Raw genomic sequence first — 10,214 nt, forward strand, 5'->3', positions numbered from 1 at the left:
GGAAACTAATCGAGCAAGATTTAATATCGTTTGACGTAATTGAGAAAAGTCAAAGCAAGACTGAGAAACAGGTAAATGTGCGGGCTCTCTATGAGCATCGCTGATGTATCGTTTTATTGTTAACTACTAGGGATGCAGTTTACATTAAATTTTCATCATATTAGGCCCAGATTAAGGTGTTGGTTTTGTGCGCTTTGGGATCAGAGCTGTTCTGTCTTTATTAGTTTAGAAACAACCCATCATTAAAAACACACAAAACATCATTACACAGTCGAGCTCATATAACCAGACATTGAGTCATTACACATTTAAAGTGTCACATTTTAACCACATCGCATGACATCTCAGCTTGTTCATTCTTATTTGCTAGAGGACATGCTTTTAGGAACATGTTATCTATCACTATCACACAAGCTAATAATAATTCTGGCATCTATCCTTTCATGTCTTCTCGCATTTTGCGGGCTGCTCTGAGCACTGCCAGCATATTCACTTTATCCCCAAATTCCTTCTCCCGGTGCTCCAGTAGAATACCCTGGGAGAAGAAATATAATCAATCATAACCAATGAAAATATCCAGATACACTTGCGATAAGGTATTTTTTCAAACTTCACTTGTGCTCTACCTGATCTCCTGGCCCAATGACAAAGACTCCTCCCAGCACTAGTCCTTCACCTCTTAGGTTTCCCCAGAAGCCCCTCCTGTAGGCCCTCCAGATGTTCCTCCACACACCGATGCGCAGAAACATGGAGAGACACATCCACCTCACTTGTGGGCCATAGAAGTTTTTCTGTGAGAGTGAATATAAAGCTTATTGGCTTTAATTATGAAACCTTCCTTTTTTCTTTGAATATCCCAAAACATTGCATAGAGGAGCAACATAAGACCTTCTGATCCACGTAGACTTTCCCCAAAAAGTATTTCTTGAAGCAGTCCAGCTCCTTGCCGAGGTTTTCTTTCACCACCGCAATGAGGGGAACTTCAAGGTCCTGCAGCTGGGAGTTCAGAGAGGACAGCTCAGCAGCCTCCTAGAGGGACAAGGAAAGAAAGAATCAAAAGCATGAGTGAAAGATAAGCAGTTCTTTTTACACACATGGGTATCTCACTTCATACCTCTCTGCACAGTAATCATCCGGGTCGGCGTACGACCATGACTACAGCTCCAGTCTTCTCCCACAGGGTTTTGGCCTTGTGTCTCTCATGGACTAAAAGAGACAGCAGAGCATTTCTGAATCTAAATGCCACTGAGTTTCCCTTAAAGAAAGAGAACTCACATCCTTAAAATGAACCATATTTATGTGTCTTAAAAATCTTCTCTCCTCTAAATGTTAATGAAAGTTTGAATGGTGTTGGATAATTTTACAAATTTACAATTTTTCACATAATTTAATTACTCTCTCCGTTTATCAGTCTTGCAGACAAGTTCCTGTGTTAATACACACACACACACACACACACACACACACACACACACACACACACACACACACACACACACACACACACACACACACATATATATATATACTTTTTCCCACCACAAATAAAAAATACAATTTGCATTTCAAATGTTCAGATCTCTAAGTTGTTATAATTTTAATACTGTTCTTTGACTTACCCCCTCCAGTTGTCTTCAGCTCTGTGTCCTCCAATATTTTTAGGTCGGCCCAGACTGGTTTGGTCTGGAACCAGTCTGTAATGGAGCTTATGACCTCTGCAACAAACAGACTCACTGCCTTCAGGACAGTGGTAACAGTCACCATGGTCCTAAACTGGCTCTATGAAGACCTGCACAGAAAGCAAGCACAAAGATTAACTTTCAGATATGTTTCCGTCTTTATCGCACGCTCATGCAAGCTGGGAATCAAGATGATCTCAAAGTCTTTTCATGGGACAGTCCCTCTGAATGTCACCAAACTAAACAACATAAAATAGTGTCATTAATAATGTATAAGCACTTAACTGAACTAGAATCTGTAAAGTAACTCTTACCAGGCTGTGCTGCACGGAGAAATGTGGAGAAATCTTATGTTTTCAAGCAGCCTGGTAATCTCTCAACCCTCAGATCAGCCCAATCACAGTCAAATCCTTACTCATATGAAGAAAACATGCAAGGAATTCCTCAAAATCTGCTGTTAAACAGGGATTACGATGAGCTGAATTCTCAGTACCAGGTTCAGCATGGTGCAGCACAGACAGCTTATCAAGCAGCAATGCAGACTCGGTGGTGCAACAGCATTTTTGGATATTTATTTAATGAGTTATGTTGTTCTAATTACAATTAAGCTGCTAACATTAATAAATAAAACTAGACATGAACTCAGAGGTTGCTTATGGATGTTGCACTTTTCTGTGATTCTTCATTACTTGCCAGCAAAACAAGCTGAAAGTAACTGGACATCTCTTGTGATCGGCTGAGACCAACACTGACACCTGCAGGAGGTTAACGACATTACAAAGTCTGCAGTAGCTGACTTCCATGATACAAATAGCATTGTTTATTATTGTTTTGCTCATTCATCAATCCCACATTTTAATCAGTTTTCCAGTTATAGCCAAGTCAAGAATTGATTAAACATGCCTCTGTGTACCACACATTAGTCTATTAGACATGTTGAGCCATCTGCAGTTGTGATATTCAGGTTTTGCTCAGTTCCACATATAACGAATTTCATTAATTCATTCTGGGTGTTAGAAAAACATTGTTAAAAAGAAATGTTTTAACTTTACTTAAACGTTTTTATTGAAAAACACTCTCTTTGAGAACTGATTTGATGATTTTTTTTTGTTCAGCTTTTTTTTTTTTTTGTACTTTTTAGATTTGTTGTGAAGGACTAATGCAAAGTGTAACTGTCTGCCGTTGAGTGCAATGATCTGCTGACATTTCTGTTTTATTTTTGTTAAATTGGAAATTTTGTGAAAGCCCAGATTTAACCTCAGATAAACTACAGGTTAAGGAGTTGGTGTCTGGTTTCAGTGTCAGATATATTTGAGTATCATGAGCATAATGGTTGTTGTTTTCCCTAAATCAGATTAATGAAATTACAAATTTTAATCTATTTGAAATGCAAAATCAGTCAAATTCTCACATTTGACCTTGATTTTGACTTATTTTTTTGTAAACTAATTTTTCTTGAAAAGCTAAATGCTGCCCATTAGTTTATTTCTAACCTTGTATCCTTTTCTGCTTGTCCCTATCTGTAGCAATAAAACAACTGATATATGCTTAAAATCAGCATTCCCATTACAATGACATTGCAGTTTACTACTTTATTACCTAATAATGCAGTAAAATAGAGTGGGCCAGTAAATAAATAATCGTTTTAATGTAGTGGTTTTGCAGGTGGATATTTCCTGATATTGAGGGCATTGCTATTAATGTTAGAAAAACTGGTGGTAGTACTCTTTTTCAACAAGCCAAAGGACTGAAGATAGAAGATACTGAGGAAAGATTTAATTACACAGAGGCAAGTCAAACGAATATCATGCCTTGCTCCATGATTTCTATGTGGAAAGTGGATTGCTAGAGTGGTATTGAGGGTAATATTTCACTCATTGGTGTCAGCTTCACAGAGGAATGTGCTGAGAGTCCCAAATGGGCTGGAGTACAGATAGGGCAGGGTGACTCTCCACCAACCCAGCTGCTGCACTCCCTCTGGCTCAGCCATGTGCTGGGTTAATCTGCCCAGAGGCGTCTTTTTGTTGCTGTAAATGATTATAGGTCGTTTACTTGGTAACGTAACAGATGACCTGTTTTTGTTTTCGTTTATATTAGAAAAAACTCATCCATTTGTGATGATTTAATGTGCTTTAACCATTGTGTAAAACTCATCTGTGAGGTTCAAGTGACGTCTTGGCTTTGTTTCCCTGCTGGTGCTCCCGTCACACTAACACACAAATGCAAACATATAAACAAATGTAGAACACTGTTGTGTGGGACCAGTGCTGCTGGGAGTGTGTGGGACAGACAGCCAATCAAAGCTGAAGAACTGCGCCCCACCTCCTGTGTGGTGTTGTTGCTCATTTGCATTGGTTGACATGTTACGTTCTTATTGCACTCGTGAAGCCAATCAGCGAGCTAAATCTGTAGTTAAAGAAGGAGAGTGAGAATGATAGCAATTGTAATCTGTGCCTGGTACCTTGATGGTGGAGATAGATTTGCTTTCTTTATTTGTTAAAATTGTGAGCAAATTGTAATAATCATATTTTTGATATGAAAGGATTTTCAAGCCAATAATTCAGATGACTACAAACAACAAGCCAGTAGGTAGTAAAAGTCTGCAAAACCACAAACTTTTGATAAGAAATCACTATGTATCTGAGCATATAGTAAATTAAATCTGGTGACAAACTGTGTGCATTATCTGCTGTTTACTGACTGCTGCTGCTTATATAACAAGTTGTAGGGCACACACTAAACCCTCTGCAATCTCTCAACTGTGCAATAAAAGTCCAAGCCAGGAGAAATCCGACTTTTCCTGCCTGCTCTCACTGCCATCCAGATGAAACTGGTTGGTGACTAGATGAGCTCAGGTTGTGGAGAGGTGAGCTGCAGAGGTAAACTGCATGTCCTTGAACCTGAGGAAAGACAAACAGGTGTTAACACCCACTCCCTCTGAGGCCCTCGGGGTTCGCTTAACATATCTTGTTCTGTCAAGTTTGAGTCTGACTGACCCTCAAGCCCCGAGGTGACCCAGAAACCATGACCCGGCTTTAAAAGACACACTTTCAGGTAGCCAATCAAACAGGAGGAGGTTACACTGTCACGTGGCTTGATCTTGTCAAAGTGCTTTCGGATTGGAGGGGCAACATTGGGAAATATTGCAGCTTAAATGACGATTAAAAAGAAATGGAACTTGGTAATTAATGTTCAAAATATGTGAAGGTTTAAATACACTGGAAAGCTCCCTTGTAGAAATACAAAGTTCATAAGTCTACTATCTTTTGTGCTTTTCATTTTCCGACAGGCTCTTAGTAGCTGAAAGTTCAAGAGGATTTGAACTTTAGACCCTATCTAGTGTGTGTGTCTTCGGTAAATTTCAAACACACAATGACTAATTAGAAGATATCAAACAATTCATGGTTACATGGCACATTTTAGTGTATACCCAAATGTTCTTCCACATCAATTAAATAGAAGAAAAATAAATAAGACAGCTCTACATGGAGTTTCTTTATAGAAACAAAATAGTAACGATAATCTTCAATGAATGGAGCTTATACTAATAATTTCTAATTAGCTTGAATTAATATGATAATCAGTTTAAGAACTCAGAGTGGTCCCCACTACAGGGATTGTAGAATTATTAGGCAAGTTGTATTTTTGAGGAATAATTTTATTATTGAACAACAACCATGTTCTCAATGAACCCAAAAAACTCAGTAATATCAAAGCTGAATGTTTTTGGAAGTAGTTTTTAGTTTGTTTTTAGTTTTAGCTATTTTAGGGGGATATCTGTGTGTGCAGGTGACTATTACTGTGCATAATTATTGGGCAACTTAACAAAAACAAATATATACCCATTTCAATTATTTATTTTTACCAGTGAAACCAATATAACATCTCCACATTCACAAATATACATTTCTGACATTCAAAAACAAAACAAAAACAAATCAGCGACCAATATAGCCACCTTTCTTTGCAAGGACACTCAAAAGCCTGCCATCCATGGATTCTGTCAGTGTTTTGATCTGTTCACCATCAACATTGCGTGCAGCAGCAACCACAGCCTCCCAGACACTGTTCAGAGAGGTGTACTGTTTTCCCTCCTTGTAAATCTCACATTTGATGATGGACCACAGGTTCTCAATGGGGTTCAGATCAGGTGAACAAGGAGGCCATGTCATTAGTTTTTCTTCTTTTATACCCTTTCTTGCCAGCCACGCTGTGGAGTACTTGGACGCGTGTGATGGAGCATTGTCCTGCATGAAAATCATGTTTTTCTTGAAGGATGCAGACTTCTTCCTGTACCACTGCTTGAAGGTGTCTTCCAGAAACTGGCAGTAGGACTGGGAGTTGAGCTTGACTCCATCCTCAACCCGAAAAGGCCCCACAAGCTCATCTTTGATGATACCAGCCCAAACCAGTACTCCACCTCCACCTTGCTGGCGTCTGAGTCGGACTGGAGCTCTCTGCCCTTTACCAATCCAGCCACGGGCCCATCCATCTGGCCCATCAAGACTCACTCTCATTTCATCAGTCCATAAAACCTTAGAAAAACCAGTCTTGAGATATTTCTTGGCCCAGTCTTGACGTTTCAGCTTGTGTGTCTTGTTCAGTGGTGGTCGTCTTTCAGCCTTTCTTACCTTGGCCATGTCTCTGAGTATTGCACACCTTGTGCTTTTGGGCACTCCAGTGATGTTGCAGCTCTGAAATATGGCCAAACTGGTGGCAAGTGGCATCTTGGCAGCTGCACGCTTGACTTTTCTCAGTTCATGGGCAGTTATTTTGCGCCTTGGTTTTTCCACACGCTTCTTGCGACCCTGTTGACTATTTTGAATGAAACGCTTGATTGTTCGATGATCACGCTTCAGAAGCTTTGCAATGTTGAGACTGCTGCATCCCTCTGCAAGATATCTCACTATTTTTGACTTTTCTGAGCCTGTCAAGTCCTTCTTTTGACCCATTTTTCTCAGTCAATCATTAACAAATACTCTCTTTTTGTGAGTTCACATGTACACACAGCAACATGCGCTTGTGTTGAGCATTTTTAGACCAAAACATACAGGGGTGTATGATCCAGAGGTTAATCAGTTATGACACCAGAGTGGTTCTCCACTTTCTTTGGCATCAAACAGGACTTTCACATCTTCTCTGGTTTGATGTAGTTCACGTTTTGTTATGTTAAATCCCCTCTGACCTCTGTCTCCTATTAGATAGCTTATTATTAGATTTTGAAGGTAGCGCAGTGTCCCTGTGGTAGGACACTCAGTACACTCTAAATCTAACCAGGTTCTGACTGGTTTTATTTTTTACAGCAGGAGACATGACTAAATAAGGCGTGTCTACTAACAATCTCCTACTATGTTGTTATTGCCCAACATGTTTGCTAAGTCATGCTTTAAAATCTGAGATAGCAATGTACAAAGGAAATTAGGTATTTTAGATCAATCCATAAAAATAGTTTGATTGCTGTTATTTTGCATTTCATGTATACAGTTCACTCTTTCAACTAGGAATTTAGGTTATCCATTTTTTATTTGTAATGTCAAATTAGGTTTCATTGTTTTTCATGTAATTATTACTAAAACAACACAGGTAGATAAATTATTTCTGGCTAATTTCTACAATTGAAAAATGTTTCAGTTAGCACTAAGCTAATTTATGTTTGAATATTAGGCGATTTTTTAGCTAAATATTAGCTAACTGTGCATTGCTAGTGACATTTTAACTGTTGCTTTCAGCTAAGTATATATAATTAACACGTGCCTACTATTTCAAATTAACTATTTAAGATCAGCTATTGATGCATTTGTCAACTGTTTAAGGTTTTCAGCTTATATGATGAATTAGAGTTGAAAAACAAATGATTTAGCCATAAACAAAGGGTTTTGTTTTTGTTTTGTTTTTTTACTATCTATGATTTTAGCTAAATGTCTAAATTTTTAGCTGTTTCTTAACAGTTACGATATCGTTGTTAACTGTTAGCTGTTTTCTTTGGCTATCAAGTATTTTAATAATTTCAGATTGCCTGATAATGGTTTCATCTAATTATTGTTATCACTACTAATTTTTTTTTCCTTTACATTTATATTACAACATTACTTTTAGCTAAATATCTCTAATTAGCCAGGGGTGGGAGTGGGAGGTTGTTTGACTGTTTGTTTTTTATATTTCTTGTTTTTGCTTTTACCTTTGGCTTAATATTTAACAGTACATCAGTTAAAAACAGTACTTTTATCGCTTTTAATATCTTAGCTAACAATCTTAAGCTATTAACTCTTTGTCCATTATGTTAATCTACTATTTATATTTTTCTCTATGATAACGATACAATAAATGTTTCGTAGATATTTTGTTGACTCTATTTACATATAGGGGATTTTCACATACTTCGCTGAAGACATATGTGCCACCCTGCCAAGACCTCTTGTCCCTCCTTTGCCCCCTTTGTAAAATTTTCTAGCTGCACTATGCTAATTTATATTACCTTTAAATATTTTAACTATAAACTATATAATAGATAGTTCAGATATCTTAGCTAGATAGCTGTGCAGATTTCAGGTTCAGTGAGCATGCTACTTATGTGAGTGGTATTTATTTGTAAGTCAACACAGCTGTTTCTCATTTTCGCCTACCCTCCTGTATTTCCTAAAAATTCCAAATTCCTCTCTTGTGTGCATTCCTGATTATCAGTTGTTTTCACTAATTTCATCAAGCCGATTATTATTGCAAAGCTCTTGTTTTCAGCAATAAGTTCCACAATGCATAATACATACATCAAATCTGCTTTAAAAGTCCCAAAGCTGTCAGGAAGAGTGGTATTTTATTCACTACAGGAAGCTAGTTAAAATTCTCATCTCATTTCTCAAGGCCAACTCAACACTGAGTGAAATTAGAGCCAGATGATGGAAAGACGTAGAGAAAAAGGATTGGCCCACTGCACTCTTGTTGCATTTAATGGGACAAGAAACTGAGTCAGAGCCATTTTTCTGTATGTTAATGTTTCTTCAAGCATGTATTGTGTTTGTATTTATATGATAGTGAGGATCTTTTCCTAAGCATCCCTTTATAGCTCCTAATATTTTGCAAAAACACAGACACGGTGAATCACGAGAAGGTCATTAGGTATCTAAGAGACAGATCTTCATTTATTTGATCTTCTCTCCGGACAGGGTTTGATATTTTCTGCAGTTGTATACAAAGACAAGAGCCCCAGGCTGGGACTTGGATGGAAAAGTGCATTCAGGCAACAGGTGACTGTCTTCTCTAAACCTAATTATTGGCAATGAAATAAACTAATTATATAGATCTGAACCAAAGTACAAATTTCACGTATTTATTCTTTTTAAAATGTCTTTTGCTTTTAGAGTGTTTTTTCTTTAAAGTTGTGACTTTATTGGGACTTGGAGATTTCAATTAGAGAATACAGTCATAAAAAAACAGGTATGTTTGCTCATGTAGTGGAGTGGAGTTTTGAGGCAGTATTTTTTAACCTTAATTTTCCCTTTAATTTGATTTCTATTTGAATTGCACTAATAATTAAAATCAGATGTTATAAATAGGACACTTATGATGAAGGTGACTGTTTTGTGCCCTTTAAATCAAATGTGCCTTTATATGGTACATTTTTGTGGTTGGTATTTGTAGTTATTAAACTACTGGCAAATGTCTACATGATGAAATGAATCGTAAGCTTGAAAATATTTGAGCAGTAACAATGTTTAATAGCACCGAGTAGAGTATAAAGAAGTATAAAAAAGAAGTATAAAATTCATAAGCAGCTCAAGTGTATTCGAAGAAATGTTGGTCAATTTCCAGCTGCAGTTTAATAAAATGTAAAATCAGGAAAACGTATCAAATTCAAATGAATGAATAGAAAATCATTTTGGTCAGTACACCAAATAATGAACTACACTGTAAAAGGAAACATTAAAATGTAGTACAGTGTTCTGTTTTTAATTTATTTCCATATTTTTGAAACCACAGATTGATTTTTTTCTATTTTATTTGTTGATTTAGTTTTACTGTGTAACTTTTAAAGTTTCTCTTATTCATAAGTCCTTTCTAGTAATTTTTTGTGTCTTTTCACCACAGCAGTGTAAACTGATTTACTTGAATGATGTAAACACAAGTAATTGCATCATTTTCCTGCTAACAGCAGCTACCTTTCTCTCTCTGTCCATAGGCTACCCTAACTTGGCTGTCCCACCTGTGTGTTGTGGGGGGTAGGGGAACTCCTTCTCAAAGATGTTTCTGCTTGGACACGGAAACGTCCCGCCCTGAAGCAGAGCAGTCAGAGCAGGTGGAGACTGAAAACACACTATTGAACATTACAATGTTTACAAAGGGTTAACAAGCAGTTTGAGCTGAAATTCCCTCCCATCATCCACTCCCCCTGGAATGGACTGTCCCATGGATTCGTGTGTGTGTGTGTGTGTGTGTGTGTGTGTGTGTGTGTGTGTGTGTGTGTGTGTGTGTGTGTGTGTGTGTGTAAATGAGTTACAGAATGCATGTGTGTCCCCTTAGCCATATATATTGGGCCATGTG

At 37.6% G+C, this 10,214-nt stretch overlaps 1 pseudogene across 1 annotated transcript; it reads right to left on the minus strand.

Moving 5' to 3' along the window:
- Window positions 1-72: 72 nt before the first annotated feature.
- On the minus strand, window positions 73-2,136 carry LOC146561066 (peroxiredoxin-like 2A; annotated as a pseudogene). Its single transcript, XR_014894830.1, has 6 exons — window positions 1,994-2,136; window positions 1,620-1,789; window positions 1,115-1,206; window positions 889-1,029; window positions 627-791; window positions 73-535 (listed from the first exon to the last, which is right to left on the minus strand). The product of XR_014894830.1 is annotated as a peroxiredoxin-like 2A (transcript).
- Window positions 2,137-10,214: the final 8,078 nt, after the last annotated feature.

This window comes from Mchenga conophoros, linkage group LG13 (assembly GCF_057382185.1).
Source record: "Mchenga conophoros isolate Kocher_MC1m ecotype Shallow Benthic linkage group LG13, M_conophoros_male_GT1.1, whole genome shotgun sequence".
Classification (NCBI taxonomy): Eukaryota; Metazoa; Chordata; class Actinopteri; order Cichliformes; family Cichlidae; genus Mchenga; species Mchenga conophoros.